We start from the raw sequence: 16,184 nt of genomic DNA, 5'->3' as shown, positions 1-16,184 counted from the left end.
TCCGGGCGCGGTCGGGGGCGGGGCCTGGCGCTTGGTGGGGGTCAGGGTCGGGGTCGGGGTGGGGGGGTGGTCCGGCGCCCGGGGCGTGGTCGAGGGCGTGGTCGGGGCGGAGCCTGGCGCTGGGGGCGGGGCGCGGCGCGCTGGGCTCGCGCTGTCTGCGCTCCGCGGCGGCTGCAGGGGCCGAGGGCACGGCCGGCGGGTGGCGCGCCGCGGGCTCCCGGGCAGCCCGCCGACAGGTAAAGCCGGGAGAGCGCGTTGGCAGGTCTTCCTGCCCGGCAGTGCTCAGCCCCGGAGCGTCCGGCCCGCAGACTGGGTCTGGGCGCCCAGGGCGTTTGCGGAGCATCCAGGGACTCGCGGCGGAGCCGGGGGTTTGCTTGTTCCGCGCCGGGGCGGGGCGGGGGGCTCGGGGTCTGCGGCGCGAGCCTGCGGCCAGCCCGAGACGTCCAGACTCGGAGACAACTTTACCCAGCGGTCCTACTCTTTAAGTTCCCCGTATTGCTATTGTCTCGTCGCTTCCCGTCCGACAGTCTCCCCGGACTCCAGCTTTGTTCTCACCAGGCCGGACTCCCGGTCCCCCAGGGCGTGAACCCGGGGTCCGCTGGCAAGTTGCACCTGCTGGCTCCCTTCTCGTCCCTGCTGGGTCTGGCAGGGTCCCTAGGGCTGGTCACCTCGACAACGCGGCCGGCGGTTTTCGTGGGTCCCCCTGGGCTCTGGGCTCACGGGTGTTAGACACACCCCCCCGCCCCCCGGATGCGCGTGATTTGAGGCCGGAGGAAAGGCGAGAAAAAGTTTGAAGCTTCGGCTAGTGCTCGGGAGCCGGGAGCGCCCGGCTGCACATGGCATGAGGTGGAGACAGTGCTCGGGGCTTGGCGCCGGGCAGAGGGTCTCTGGGGACTGAGGTCCCTGGTGAAGAGACCCTTCCCGAGTGAAGGGCAGAGGCTCTAAGCCTGGACTGCCAGCGGAGGTGGGAGGCTTGTGGTGTTCGCTCAGAGGCAGGGCAAGGCTGGTGTGAGTGCAGAAAGGGCGAACGAGAGGAAGACGGAGGTATAAATACATATTATATATATATATATAATATATATATATATATAGTGCCCAGTGTACACTTTTCTCTTTGAACATAGTTTGGAAAATTGTAAGGATGCCTCCTCGGACTCAACTCCCAGAGGTGGAGGTGGAGAAGGGAAACGGGTAAGTTTTACCCGGTGCTAGAGCTGGGTTGGAAAGCGAACAGGTGACAGAAGACTTCTTGGGGGTGTGTGCTCGCGCGCGCGCGCGCGCGTGTGTGTCTGTGCGTGTGTGTGCTCCACCGCGCGCGCGCACGTGCAGCGGCCAGGGATGCTGGACCGCCCTCGGACCCTCCTCCCTCCCGCCCCGCGCCCCTCGTCCGCCTTCCAGCTCCAGACCACGGTGCGAGTTTTCCTGCCACTCCTCGCCTGAGGCTGGCGGGTGACAGGCGAGGTGACGGTCACGGAGTGGAGCAGACAAAGAGTGCACTCGGACGACCCTCCAAGGGCGAGGCGCCTGGGCGGGGAGGGGTGTGTATGTGTGAGCGTGTGAGTGTGTGTTTGGGCCCCCTTTCCTGCCAGCCAGAGAGACAGCATTGGTAGCAGAGGGATGAGGTGCGAAGAAAAGGTGAGATGGGGCGGAGGAGACAGAACCCCTCAGGGGGAAGGAGAGCAAAGGTTTAAAACCATCTCGCGTGATTAGCTGTAAAACAGGTTCACTTTAAGGAGAGAAGCGGGGCGGGCTGTTGAACTAAAATTTTAGAGGATGGGGACGCAGTAAGTTTGATTAATAAAGGTATTTCAGCGACCAGTGTTCAAGTGAGTCTGAGACCTCCCAAGTTTATTGCTTGTTTTAGACAATCGCCTTTGACAAGTCTTTCCAATACCTACTGCAGAAGTACCTTTTCACTGTCAGAAAGAAGTAAAAGGCATATATACACAAATAAAATGCAGCTAAAATTAAGTTTAAATGAAGCTTTGAGCAGGATTAAATGGCTTGTGTAACTGCTGAATGTTGCTAAAGTACTGTCAGGACTATAAAATAGCCAGACAAAAATAAAGGAAAAAATAATTGTAACAAGAAAATGAAGGCTTTACAAGAACTTCAGTAATGAACACATAACAATTGATGGTATGATGCAGTAATTATTTTCGTATTTACGCCATTAACGATTGTAATTTAACGTTAATGTCCTGGTATTTTATTCCTTCTCATTTGCAGACAAAAGCACATCTGAGACACCATCAGGGAGTAATTTGGTAATATAAAGTCATGAATAGAAAACACTAAACCATGCTCAGAACTCTGACAACATAAAACGTGAAACAAAATAACCTCATTTGCTGTTTATTATCTGTCTTTATAATTCTGTTTACCATCATTTGCATAAATGAATAGCTAAATTGTATAGTATATCCCTTTTAGGAAAAAAAATACTTGATGCTTTTAGATAGACCGGGAGGGAGGGGAGGGGAGGGGATGGTAGGTAATTCTTACATTAAGCACAAAAAAGATTTTTAAAAACTTTGTGGGATTAGAAGCCTTCTGGAAATAATCAGAATGAAATTTAGCCTACTTTAGGCATTCGTAATTTATTTAACTTGGTTCAAGTACTTTTTAACTCTATATGTAATTAGTCTATAGGCAAATCCTAAACTTCTTTCCTAGCTAATCTTAACAAACCAAATTGAAGTATTCTATCTTACATCATGAAGTAATTTTTGTTAACCTAAAAAACTTTTTTTTTTTTTTTTTTTGCTATTCAAACTTTCAAAGGGTAAATTTTCTGAAATGAAGGAAGAGTTTTTTTTGGAGGAAGCTCAAAACAAAATCCTTTCAGCAGAATTTTAAGTTAATAACATTTTAAGACAAACATCAGAAGTCACAGATTTTAGAACTACTAATTACTTTAACCTTAGGATCTTTGCTAAAATTGTCTTATTCATATGGCAAAGGGAACAACTAATAACTGTATTAAGAGGGTTGTGAAGTAACATGCCAGCCGAGGAGCTGAGCAGAACGTGTGTGGTTAGGGAAATCAGTTGATCCCATGAATGTTTTAAAAAAATGCATTTATTCTTGCCAGCACACAAAATATCATCATGATGATTGAATGCACCTTTTCCTTCCTATACAAATACATAGTCTCATGTGGAACGGCACAATGAAATCAGTATCACCTGAGAATGGATTCTGTATGGAAATAGGAGCCTTGTATGTATTTTAAGTGCAGGGGGGAAGAAAGAATAAGTGACGAGCAAGCTGTGCATTATAGTGGAGGTGGTGACTGTATAAGACCAGGGTGTGTTCTTATAGTGTTGCTGGTTACAAATGTGGGAAACGCAGTTGTGTGAACAAGTACATTTTCAATACAGGGTTAATTATTATGCTCGTCCTTAAAGAAGGTCACTATTCCTGTTATCACTTTCATATTCCAAAGATTTAAAATACTGGCCAATCTCTCTGTATTTGTATTGTTTTTTATGTCATTGTTCTATATGGAAGTTCTCTATTTTTCTTTGTTTTAAAGGCTAAAATCTGACTTCTGGTTAATGCATTCACTGCTGTGACATATATTTACTAAGTACCCATTATTAGCTATGAGAGACTGTGCTCAGTGCTAGGAATTCAAAGATGACGTAGATTCAGTCCCTGTACTTAGAAGGTGAGGAAGACAGTTATGCAATAAATGTAATAAAATGCCATCCATGGAAGTTTGTCTAGGACTTTGGAATAAGACAGATTGGGTTCAACTTTTAGTTCTGCCTCTTGCCGGCTGTGAGACCTTGATCCAATTTTTAACCTTTCTGAGCATCAGTTTTCTTATCTGGTCAATGGGGGAAATAATACATCTCTGAATCACAGAGTCCTGAAGATGACATGTCAACATATTTTAATGTTTTCCGTCTTAAAAACAGAAAACAACCTTGGAGCCTGTACTTCTCGGCATCTCTCACGTCATTTCTCTGCTCCAGCTGCTGCCGTGTTCCTGGCGATGCCAAGTCTTCACACCCTCTCTCCATGTTGTTCACCCCACACCCACGTGGCTTTTGCCCCCACCACCTACGGAAACAACATCTGTGAGATTAGCAGTGACCTCTGTGTGGTCAGATCCAGGGAGCCACATACTTCTTCAACTTCTCGGCACATTTGAAAGAGTTGACTGGTCCCTTTTAATTCATAAGCTATTTTCTCTTGGCATCAGTGACTTTAGTGGCTTCTGTGACACTGTCCGTCTCCAGTTTTCCTCATTAGACTTCTTATTTATCAGCTGGCTCTTCCTGCCTTGTCTCTAAATGCAGGTTGGATCATTTTTCCAACCTGTGGCTACATCCTGGGCCCCCTTCTTATGTCTCCATCCCATATCCAGATGAAGTTCCACAACAAAAGAAAGTTTAAGTAGTTGTCCTTTTGAATGGTCTGTTTTTTCTCATGGCCAACAGAATACAAAGGCTAATACAGGAGTATAATTAGGAGAATGAGTATCGAGCATGTAAATGTTGACATACAGAATTTTTGACAAATGCTAGAAACCGAAAGCAAAATAACTGGAGTAAGTGGACTGTTGGGCTCTCCAGTTGCCCCTCTTTCGGTTGGGAAGTTGCATTCTTAGCCCAGTGAGCATCCTTGAGTCTACATTACTGTGCAGTCACCGCATTTGAGAGTTAACAAGGTTTTACTTCCAGGAGGTAGCAGTGAAGTCCATAACCGTGTAAACAAGTCTTGGTAACGTAATTGGAACGCAAAGATCAAGAATAGTCTAAGCTTCACTTCTAAAGAGAGGCATTTTCATTCACAAAAGAGGCAGAGACACGAGAGCTGGTTGCATTGTGAGTGTTCCCTGGAATCTGCTGGTCTGGTCCCAGCCTTTCCCTTGGGTGACAGAGGCTACAGCCTCTTGGTGATCCTCCTTTCTCCCTGTCTTGTTCTTTCTTCCTCTTCCTGCTCTTCCACTGTTTAGTTCCTTTCTCTGCTTTCTTCAGGGCTTCCTTTTTGTTTCTTCAGCTTCTCTTATTCCTTTCCTTTTGATACCGAGCAGGGCCCGTGGGGCTCCTGGGCACAAGGCCTCTCTTTGTCCCCCATCTCTTTGATCACAGTAAACAGCCTTCATTCAGCCTCCATGACCTTCCCTGAGTTCCAATGGGCAGATTCAAGCAGTTGTTAATTAGGGGAGGGAGGGGGACGCAGAGACAAGGGAGGAACAGCCAAGAGACAGTCATGCAGCCTTGCAACAGGGTCCTGTTTCCCCACAGGACACACACAGCAATATCTTTGAGTTATTTTGCAGATACTGAAATCCCCTCCAGGTGGGAGAAGTTTATGATTAATGATGTTGTGCTGGCCACAAGCATGTAGATTCCAGACCAGTCGGACCTGAAAGTCGATGATGCTGACCCCTGCTTACCACCAACCCATCAGAAGAACGTCACCGAGCTGATCGTGTCCTCTTTGAACCGTTATATAAGACGTCTCAGTATCTTCCCTAAGCTGGGACGCATGTCTTTGAGGACATGACCCTGCTATGTCCCCCTTTGCCTGGCAGAGTAATAAGGCTATCCTTTTCTACTTAACCCAAAACTTAGTCTCCAACATTCGATCCGGCACCAGTGCACAGAGAAGCTAGGCTTTCAGCATCAGTGTCTTTTTCCCTTTCTTCTGTCCCTCATTATTCTTACTGTCTTCCTTCATCTTTCTTGTGTGTGCTTAGTCGCTTAGTTGTGTCTGATTCTTTGCAACCCCATGGACTGTGCCTGCCAGGCTTCTCTGTTTATGGAATTCTCCAGGCAAGGATATTGGAGTGGGTTGCCATTTCCTGCTCCAGGGGATCTTCTCGACCCAGGGATCAAACCCAGGTCTCCTACATTACAGGCAGATTCTTTACCACCTGAGCCACCAGGGAATATAGCAAAAACAAAATGGAAATAACTACATGAGCTTTTGCCCAGTTGTTACCACCATCACAGGACTGAATCTACAACACAGCTCCTGCCTTTTGTGTTTGCTGGTCTTTGCATCCATCACTTGGAGCTTGTCTCAAGAACCTTAAAATTCTTGCGTCAGTTTTCCCTGTATCAGCTAAGAAACATAGAAGAAATGGAAGAAACTGGATCCATACTACCATGCTGTAAAATGACCTTTTTCCAAGAGGAGTCTTTGCCACCAGGTGACATAAGGGGGCCCCTCCCTGCTTCTTGAGCTCAGGCTCTGTTTGTGTCCATCTTTGCAGTGATGATGACAACTTGAATAATGGTTTAAATGATAATAACTAATATGTATGGCGGAGAAGGCAATGGCACCCCACTCCAGTACTCTTGCCTGGAAAATCCCATGGATGGAGGAGCCTGGTGGGCTGCAGTCTATGGGGTCGCAAAGAGTCAGACACGACTGAGCGACTTCACTTTCACTTTTCACTTCTATGCATTGGAGAAGGAAATGGCAACCCACTCCAGTGTTCTTGCCTAGAGAATCCCAGGGACGGGGGAGCCTGGTGGGCTGCCGTCTATGGGGTCGCACAGAGTCGGACACGACTGAGGTGACTTAGCAGCAGCAGCAGTAGCAGTAGCAATATGTATGGAGTCCTTGCTGTGTGACAGAGTCTGCGCTAAATGCTTAATACGTGTGTTAGTTATTCTTCACTCCCAGTGAGCCCGTATTAGAGGTGAGGAAACAGCCCAAGCAAGGTTACATTACTTGAGGAGAGGTTGCAGGACTCAAAGTTCGGGAGTGGCAGCTCAGGTCTTCTTAGCTGCGGTGCCCCTCCATCCTGCCGGGACACCCATATTCTGTGTCTCTGATGACGTCCTACTGATGACAAGCTGTAGGAATGCCCTGAAGCCACAGTGTCTGCTCTAATAACACTTCAGAGAAATGATGGGGGGCAGGGGTGGGGTGGGGGGGCACGGAATGGCATTCATTTTGACCTGTGGGCTCAGCAGGGGTGGGTGGGGGCACGGAATGGCATTCATTTTGACCTGTGGGCTCAGCAGGGGTGGGGTGAGGGGGCACGGAATGGCATTCATTTTGACCTGTGGGCTCAGCAGGGGTTGGGGGGGGCACGGAATGGCATTCATTTTGACCTGTGGGCTCAGCAGGGGTTGGGGGGGGGCACAGAATGGCATTCATTTTGACCTGTGGGCTCAGCTCGTAGAAGAGGCCAACTGGGTCCAGCCTAGTGCGCGAGCCTTACGGGAAAGCCCGGTGAGGACTGCTCGTCATGGTCCTCTCTCTCCGGTGTGGCTCCTGGGAAGCCTGAAAACGAGAGGGGCTTTCAGGTGGGACTGAGCCAAGCCTCATAGCTTTGGGAAAGCCTTGAGGGACATAAGGGCCTTCTTGGTCGTCGGCCTCTCTAAATCAATGTGCTTTTTAACTCTGGAAAGAGACATGCTATAGTTTGTCTTCAGTGAGAACGAATGGTACAAACCTGGGTTTGAGCAGAGAAGGAGCACCTCGGCCTCGTGTGGGTGAAGTGAGCCTTGGCCGAGGAACCAGTGCGATGGGAGCCCCACCTTCCGCAAGCGGAGGTGATCTCTGATCCTTTGCAGAGTCAGCGCCCGGGAGGCCGTGACTGCTGTGTGAGAGCAGGGCTGAGCGTGAAGGAGGCAGTAGTAGGCGGTCAGGGCCTTATGAGGACCTCCAGGATGAGCCTTGCGCTCTGACGGAATCCGCTTCAGAGCCTAGCTTGAAGTATCTGAGGAAGTGGGCAGTCAGAACACAGGAGTCTTTCTAGAGCTCGCTGACTGGTGACCTTGTTTCTACCTCTGCCTCATAAGGGAAAGTCGCTCAGTCATGTCCGACTCTTTGCGACCCCATGGACTATACAGTGCATAGAATTCTCCAGGCCAGAATACTGGAGTGGGTTGCCATTCCCTTCTCCAGGGGATCTTCCCAACCCAGGGATCGAACCCAGGTCTCCCGCATTGCAGGCAGATTCTTTACCAGCTGAGCCACCAGGGAAGCCCTCGGCCTCATAAGATAGTCCTCATTCAAATGTTACACTGAGCCTCCTACATACAAACGTGTTCCATTCTGAGAAAGCGTTTGTAAATCCAATTTGTTAGTAAGTCTGACAAAGGTACCAACTAACACCATCAGCTATATAGTACTGTGCTGTAATAGGTTTATAATACTTTTCCATAAATAATACGTACATAAAAAACAAACACAAAAAATGAAACATTTTAAATCTTACAGTGGAGTGCCTTGAAAGGTAGAGTAGAAGAGTACAACAGCTGGCATCCAGGGGCTGGCATCAAGTGGACAAGGCGGGAGATGGCAGCGCTGAAGGACCATCAGCAACAGGAGATGGAGGGCAGGCTGCAGGCTCACTCCTGCCTGATGCTGATGGCACGCGCCTTCATGTCCTTGAAAGTTCCCCACTTGAAGGTTCCTATGTAGGGGACTTCCTGTCATCAGAATAAGACACTTAGTGAGGGGTTGCCTACAGCGTCCAGCTTCTCACTCTTACTAAAAACCCAAGACCTTGCAGGGGCCTAGGAGGCTCTGTGTGCGTGCTCTGCCCTTGGTTACCCTGTGACCTCATCCACTGGACTCCTTGTTGAATACATGAATGACTTTTGAGGGAACAGGGGATGTTGAAGGTGCTCAATAATGTCTTTTGGACAAATAAAAAAGAAGAGACTTGCTGTTTCAGTGGTGACAGTAGTGAAGCTAACGTTAGAAACAAAAGGCGTGGGAACAACTTAGTGGAGGAAGGAAGGTAAAGGTGGGCTGTTAGAACTTCTTGCTCAGTCGCTCAGTCGTGTCTGACTGCGACACCATGGACCGCAGCACGCCAGGCTTCCCTGTCTTCACCAACTCCCGGAGCTCACTCAAATTCATGTCCATTGAATTGGTGATGCCATCCAACCATCTCATCCTCTGTCGTCCCCTTCTCCTCCTGCCTTCAGTCTTTCCCAGCATCAGGGTCTTTTCCAACGAGTTGGTTCTTTGTACCACATGGCCAAAGTATTGGAGCTTCAGCTTCAACATCAGTCCTTCCAATGAATATTCAGGACTGGTTTCCTTTCGGATGGACTGGTTGGATCTCCTTGCTGTCCCAGGGACTCCCAAGAGTCTTCTTCAGCACTGTCAGAACAGTTGGTTGGTAATCGAGAGCTTGCATCATCAATTTGTTCATTCATTTAACAAGTATTTACGGAGAACTGGCTGTGTACCAGGCACCAGTCTAAAGGGTGTCTGAGCTTCAGTGAATGAGCAGTCACTGGCTTCTTGTGACTGACATCTATTTGGAGAAATACATTACAACTCAGTAGACAAAATGATAATGTCAGGGAACAGTCCATCCTATGAAGAAAACTTCAGCTTGGAGGTGTGAGAGGAGAGGTTTAATTGTAGATCCCACACCTTCCTGGTTTTACACTCTGTCCCCCTCTCTCCTGTGCTGGTACTGAATGCAATGATGAGTACAGTTTAAACCGTCTCATACAGTCTGACTGTATTGCCTTGTCTTCCTTAAGATTTTCCCACTAGTTATTAAGACTACTCTATAAGTATTATTTGAAAAACAAAGAGTTTGACAAAAGAAGGTCCCAGAGTGGTGGTTTCTGTGAATCTACTCTGCACTGAATTTTAAAACCGTAGCCAGTGTTTCATGGGCACAATGGTAACTGTAGTGTTCTTTTGGAAAAGAGTTTAATGAAGAAGTCAGACATGGCGCAAAGAGCTTTTTCCTGCCTTCACACATCTAATGAAGAAGTCAGACATGGCGCAAAGAGCTTTTTCCTGCCTTCACACATCAATACATTATAGTTAAAAGAGATCGTTCTGAAAAATTTAAATTGAAAGAGCTTCAATGTCCATGTGGTTTTTCATTACTTAATTTTCTCAGCACCACTTTTAGCCCCTTTATTTTCTTGTTGGTGTTAATTCATTACGGCAGTGATAGAACACAAATACAGGTTCTGAATCAATAGGATTGGCTTAGAAACATGCATAATTAATGACAAAGTGAACGATTAACATCAGAGAAATGATGATTGCTATGGATGAAACATTCAGAGCATTTCTGATGCAACCAGGTGGGGTCACAGGTGACCGTGGGGCCTGGATTCATTTTCAATCACCACCTTTAATAAGGTGACACAAACTTGGTGGCTTAAAACATTACACATTTATTATCTCATAGCTTCTGTAGGTGAGGAGTCCAGGCAGACCTGGTTGGGTACTCTGCTTAGGGTTTCTCCCAAGGCCAGAATCAAGGGATGGCCAGCCTGAGATTTATCTGGAAGTTCTGGGAAAGAATTTGCTTCCAGGCTCATTGACACTGATGGGAAAATTCAGTTCCATGTGGTTGTGGAACTGAGGTCCTCACCTCCTCATTGGCTGTCAGCTGGGGATCGCTCTCAACTTCCAGAGGCATTTCTTGGCCTGGGGACCCTTCCATCTTCCAAACTAGCACCAGTGAGCTCAGTCCTCCTCATTCATCAAATCTCTCTGACATATGCAGCTCCTCCCTCCTGCTCCCTAAGGGCTCCTGTGACTGGGCCCACCCAGGTAATCCAGGATAATCTCACTATTTTAAGGTCAGCTGATGAGTAATCTTTTTTTCCTTTTCAATTTTTGAAAATTGAAGTTTAGTTAGTTTACAATGTTGTGTTAGTTTCAGAATATAACAAAGTGATTTAGTTATACATGTATATCTATATTATATATATAATTTTTCAGATTCTTTTCCATTATGGGTTCCCCTGGTTGCTCAGACCATAAAGAATCTGCCTATGATGCAGGAGACTTGGGTTCAACCCCTGGGTTGGGAAGATCCCCTGGAGAAGGGATAGGCTACCCACTCCAGTATTCTTGGGCTTCCCTGGTAGCTCAGATGGTGAAGAATCTGCCTGCAATGAGGGAGACCTGGGTTCAGTCCCTGGGTTGGGACTATTCCCTGGAGAAGAGAATGGCAACCTGTTCCTGTATTCTTGCCTGAAGAATTCCATGGACAGAGGAGCCTGGTGGGCTACCGTCCATGGGTCACACAGAGTTGGACACGACTGAGCAACTCTTTCACTTTTCCATTATAGGTTATTACAAGAAATTGAATATAGTTCCCTGTGCTATACAGTAATCTAAATTTCTGTGAAGTTCCTTTTCCCTAGTAAGGTAACACATTCACAGGAGAGATATCAGAGAGCAGACGATATGGAGGCCTAAAATTTTGTCTATCTTGGGAATATCCTTGTCAACTGAGACAGATCAGATGACCTGCCAAGTAGATGGATTTGAAACCTATACCCTTTTTGTGAAGGAGGAAGTGGTGTTCTCTTGGTATATCTTGTACCCAAACCACTGCAGATTAAAGACGCTCTTGGTGTTCAAACAACAAAACAAACCTTGCTTTTTTAGTATTGAGACATGAACTCTGAAAAGCAAGCTTAAGTAAACAAAAGAAACACTTTTGTCCTGTGGTGGAATACACCTGGATTAGAAGGGGATTAGCAGGACACGTGGCTGAGAACTCAGAGATGGCCACCCAGCTCCAGGTACTTGCTGTGCTCTGGAGCAATTTCAGCCTCTTAATGACAAATGTAAGACATGAAATGATGGCTTAGAAATCTGAATTTTTCTGGGAGTCTGGAAATCTGTGTAAAATCTCCAGAGTTGTTGTTGTTGTTTTTTTCAATGCCAACTAAATCAAAATTTAAAATAATAGCACCCAAACTAACATATTGGGTGCCTAAACTTGGCTTTCTGGCTGCCAGTTCGCAAGGTATAGTTTTACTCATAGTGAGTAAGGTGCATGTTTGAGTAAGAAAAGGTTTTAAATGTGATACAAAATACTCAATTTAGGAATTGGTGTGGACAAAGATGTCAGATACTCCAGTATAGAACTAAGAAGTGTTTGTCTTTGGCTTCCAGATGCGAGAGTGAGCCTTGGTTGTCCACTTTGGTTTTGTTTGTAAAACGAAGGAAGTAAAGCTCTAATGCTATTTCCTGAGGATTGAACCTTACAGAAGTGTTTAGAATGCCACATTTTCCTGGGTGATACTCCTCAGGTTTCTACAAGCAAAAGGTACCAGGGAAAAGTGTAATGAATTATACACTGAACTTGAAAGAATGTGAAGAACAGTTGGGATAATCCAAGCGTGGGTCCCAATTTGCAGAAAATGACTTTTGTTTTCAGAAATTGGGAGAATGTTCTTTAAAAACACCGATTTAAAGGGACAGTTTATTTTACAATGAAGTGTGTGAGAAGGCACAGAAATTCCCTTCTACTGGTTGAGTTTGAGCTTCATAAGGTTTCTAATACTTATCTCCTATTGGGTGGAAATGGGTAAAAGGATGGTGGGATAGTTGACAGAACAGCTCTGAGTCAAACAAATAGAGCTCTGAATTAAGGCTCTGTCACCCGCCAGCTGTGTGACCGTTGGCAAGGTTATTTCTCTTCTCTGAGACTGTTTTCTCAGCTGTAAAATGGGATCATTAACACCTAACTCAGAGGTGGTTGCGAAGATTAAGTGGACTGATGGGCTTAAAGCAACTGGGTTCTTCTTACATGATTCTAGATTGGAATACCCAGGATTTTATCAACCACTATCAATTCTCACATATGCAGACGACACCACCCTTATGGCAGAAAGTGAAGAGGAACTCAAAAGCCTCTTGATGAAAGTGGAGAGTGAAAAAGTTGGCTTAAAGCTCAACATTCAGAAAATGAAGATCATGGCATCCGGTCCCACCATTTCATGGGAAATAGATGGGGAAACAGTGGAAACAGTGTCAGACTTTATTTTTCTGGGCTCCAAAATCACTGCAGATGGTGACTGCAGCCATGAAATTAAAAGACGCTTACTCCTTGGAAGGAAAGTTATGACCAACCTAGATAGCATATTGAAAAGCAGAGACATTACTTTGCCAACAAAGGTTCATCTAGTCAAGGCTATGGTTTTTCCTGTGGTCATGTATGGATGTGAGAGTTGGACTGTGAAGAAGGCTGAGCACCGAAGAATTGATGCTTTTGAACTGTGGTGTTGGAGTAGACTCTTGAGAGTCCATTGGACTGCAAGGAGATCCAACCAGTCCATTCTAAAGGAGATCAGTCCTGGGTGTTCATTGGAAGGAATGATGCTAAAGCTGAAACTCCAGTACTTTGGCCACCTCATGCGAAGAGTTGACTCACTGGAAAAGACTCTGATGCTGGGAGGCATTGGGGGCAGGAGGAGAAGGTGATGACAGAGGATGAGATGGCTGGATGGCATCACTGACTCGATGGATGTGAGTCTGAGTGAACTCTGGGAGTTGGTGATGGACAGGGAGGTCTGGCGTGTTGTGGTTCATGGGGTCACAAAGAGTCGGACATGACTGAGCGACTGATCTGATCTGATCTGATAAATTCTCATGCTGTGGATTTAAAAATGACAGAAGGTGTAACTTCCCATAGGGGGCCAGGGTTTATCTGCCCCTTGCTAAATGAAGCAGACCCTGGGTGGAAGCATCATCTCTTCTGAGCCTGTTGCTGGCTTAGTTGAGGCTTTCCTCTTTCCTAGAAATTCCCAGCATGGAATATTGCTGTGGTTTCATAGCAACATTTTCAAATTTGTGCCCAAAGATCTGGACCCACGCACTGCTTTTACGATACACCAGCCTCTCCTAGGAACATGGTAAAGACGCACACTGTCTGAGCCTTCTGTATGAAATAGAAAATGAAGATATCTTACTCATGGTGGGCTTGAAGGGATTGCTGGAGGCAACATATATAAATACCATTTATGGATTAGGAATCCAAATGGTTACCATTTGCTAGTATACCTGCTGGGCTAGCATGAGTAAGAGAAAAGCAAAATTTGAAAATGACTTGAAGCACGAATGTGAAGGTGACACCCATTCACTCAGTCACTACTGAATCACTTAATGAATACTTATTGCACATCTATCCTGTTTCAGCTACACTAGGTGTCCAGGATAAAAACACACAAAAACCAATGACACAGTGCCTGACCTCTGGGGAGCCAGGCTCTAGCTCCGAAGATAAACATTGCAATGCCTTGTGATACGCAGGGTGATTCAAATTCTCGCTAAGTATTTTGGAGAGCAGTGGGGCAGATTCTAGGAAGACACTTCGAATGAAATATGTTACGGTGTTTTTGCTGGAGGTTAGTATCCAGGAGATGCTCTCAAAGACGAAAAACAACTAAAACCAAATGTTTGTCTATTTGCTTTCTTGAACTTTAAGTTATATATTCAATGGAGTTTTCCCAGCTTCCCTACCTAAGGTCATCTTTCTAAAAATGTTACATAAGATTTAAAATACAATTATAAAAAAAAAATGAAATTTACCTGCCATAGCCCTAGATGCCAAAGCACATGGCCATGAGTTTGTAATTGGTCAGAGCTGTTGCTTAGATCAGGGTTACCATAACCTTCTAAACTGCTATTGTGAGTCAGAAAATCCTTACTTAAAGATATTCCAGAAGGTGTGTTTCAGTTTTGATGACTTGTGAAATACCATAAAGTATTTTAGTAAGGTCAAGCTTAGAACTAGATTTCAAAGAAAACAAGTTAAATTTATAGTAACCCCTTAAATCAAAATTGAATGCTATTGCATACTCACTTTTTAGATGAGTAGAATAATCAGACCAACAGCAGGCAAGTTAATTACATGGTTCTATTACTAATAATCTTTTATAATATAATGAAGAACAACTAATAAAATAATTTACTCTCAATGAGATCATTAGCAGACATTTTATAATTATAAATAGGAATTTTATAGCTATTAATGATAACGGATTGCAATGGGTTTAGAAATAATTGAAATATCGACATTTTAGAAATTATTTAACTTTTATTTATTAATGCACATTTTTTTAGCTTTCTATCCATTGCCTTTTCTATTATTGTATAGACCTACTACAATTAAACATGAAGGAGCTTATTGAAAAATGGCTTTTTTGAGTTTTAATAATTAGGAGACAGAAAATATATTCCTGGGCCCTTGTTTTTAACTGATGTTGTCTATTTTCGTGCTCCAAAGGCCTAATGATGCATTAAGAATTTTCCATTTCTGTTGGTTCGATTTTCTATTGAGGAACATTCCTGAAAGTGACAGAATGAAGTCGGGAGGGAAAAGATTGAAAACCTCCCAAGACTGACTACAGTTATGGAAATAAGCTTATGATGGGAAATAATTCAGGTCATTTTCATTTTTAGTTCTTATCAGAGATTCATTGTACTTATATATAAAACACAGAAATTATTCCATTATAAATTCAAAGCTATAGTTAGATCAGCATATTAAGAACCACTTCAAAGTGGAATTCTTTTATCATTTTGAGTTATTTCCCTTATAGAAGAAGAAATGCCAGTTGGGCTGCAGATTATAGAGGACGATCGTCTCTCCCTAGAAGAGTTAGCAATATGAATATTGTTTTGTGAGGAATGAGATTTGGGAGTTGAGAGTGATCTTATTAGCACCAGACTCCCTTGGCTAATAATCTCCCGACTATGGGATCTATATTAAATCCTTTTCTATTTATATTCTTTGGCAGGCTCTTATTCATGGCCATTGTGGAGATTTTGTTAAGTAATAGTTCTCTCGAGAAATCATGGGTGCTTTCTGAGGTCACGATCTCCAGAGGGCTTACACAGAGGGCCATACGTCCTCTTTCCCGGTAGGAAGCCATGCTGTGTCCATTTGCTTTAACACACGCTTGATTTGTAAGGTTTCTGACATTCCTTTCTTCCAAGAATTTAAGAGTGATCTATCACTCTTTATTTTGTGAGGTAAAATTGATTAGGGAAAACAATAAACATAATTCTTTAAGCATGAAACCCAATATATTTTGAATACTTGCCTGGGCTGCCATAGCAATCCTCGAGTGTCCATTCTCTAGAGACCGCTGGGCCGTGCTGAAGGGGGCCTGGTAAACAGTCCTCGCGGTATTTCTTTTTATGCTGGAAGGAATTTCACCCTTGGCCTTTATTGTTATCATTTTGCTCTGACGTGACAAAAAGTCCATTCCCTTCCAGATTCTGATACCTGTTCGGTGCGGTCAGGTTGTTGCCAGAAGGAGGAAGTCTACCAATGTGGTGATGGTGTTCTTGAACACCCACCTCAAGGTTTTAATGATAGTTGTGGTTTAAAAACAGAGTTGGATTAGTTGGGCGGTGCTGGCGAGCAGAGGGCCCATGTTTCACTAGGTTTCGAGGGCCACCTGAAAGGC

General features: G+C 45.1%; 1 protein-coding gene across 1 annotated transcript in view; it reads left to right on the top strand.

The window, feature by feature from the left end:
- Positions 1–215: 215 nt before the first annotated feature.
- RARB (retinoic acid receptor beta) overlaps positions 216–16,184 on the top strand; it is an 888,683-nt gene continuing 872,714 nt past the window's right edge. Inside the window, exon 1 of the mRNA XM_027529802.1 lies at positions 216–236. The gene's annotated coding sequence lies outside the window, so the exon portion shown is untranslated. The remainder of the gene's footprint in view (positions 237–16,184) is intronic.

Source organism: Bos indicus x Bos taurus, chromosome 27, assembly GCF_003369695.1.
Source record: "Bos indicus x Bos taurus breed Angus x Brahman F1 hybrid chromosome 27, Bos_hybrid_MaternalHap_v2.0, whole genome shotgun sequence".
Lineage (NCBI taxonomy): Eukaryota > Metazoa > Chordata > Mammalia > Artiodactyla > Bovidae > Bos > Bos indicus x Bos taurus.
This window is presented reverse-complemented; position numbering and strand designations above follow the sequence as displayed.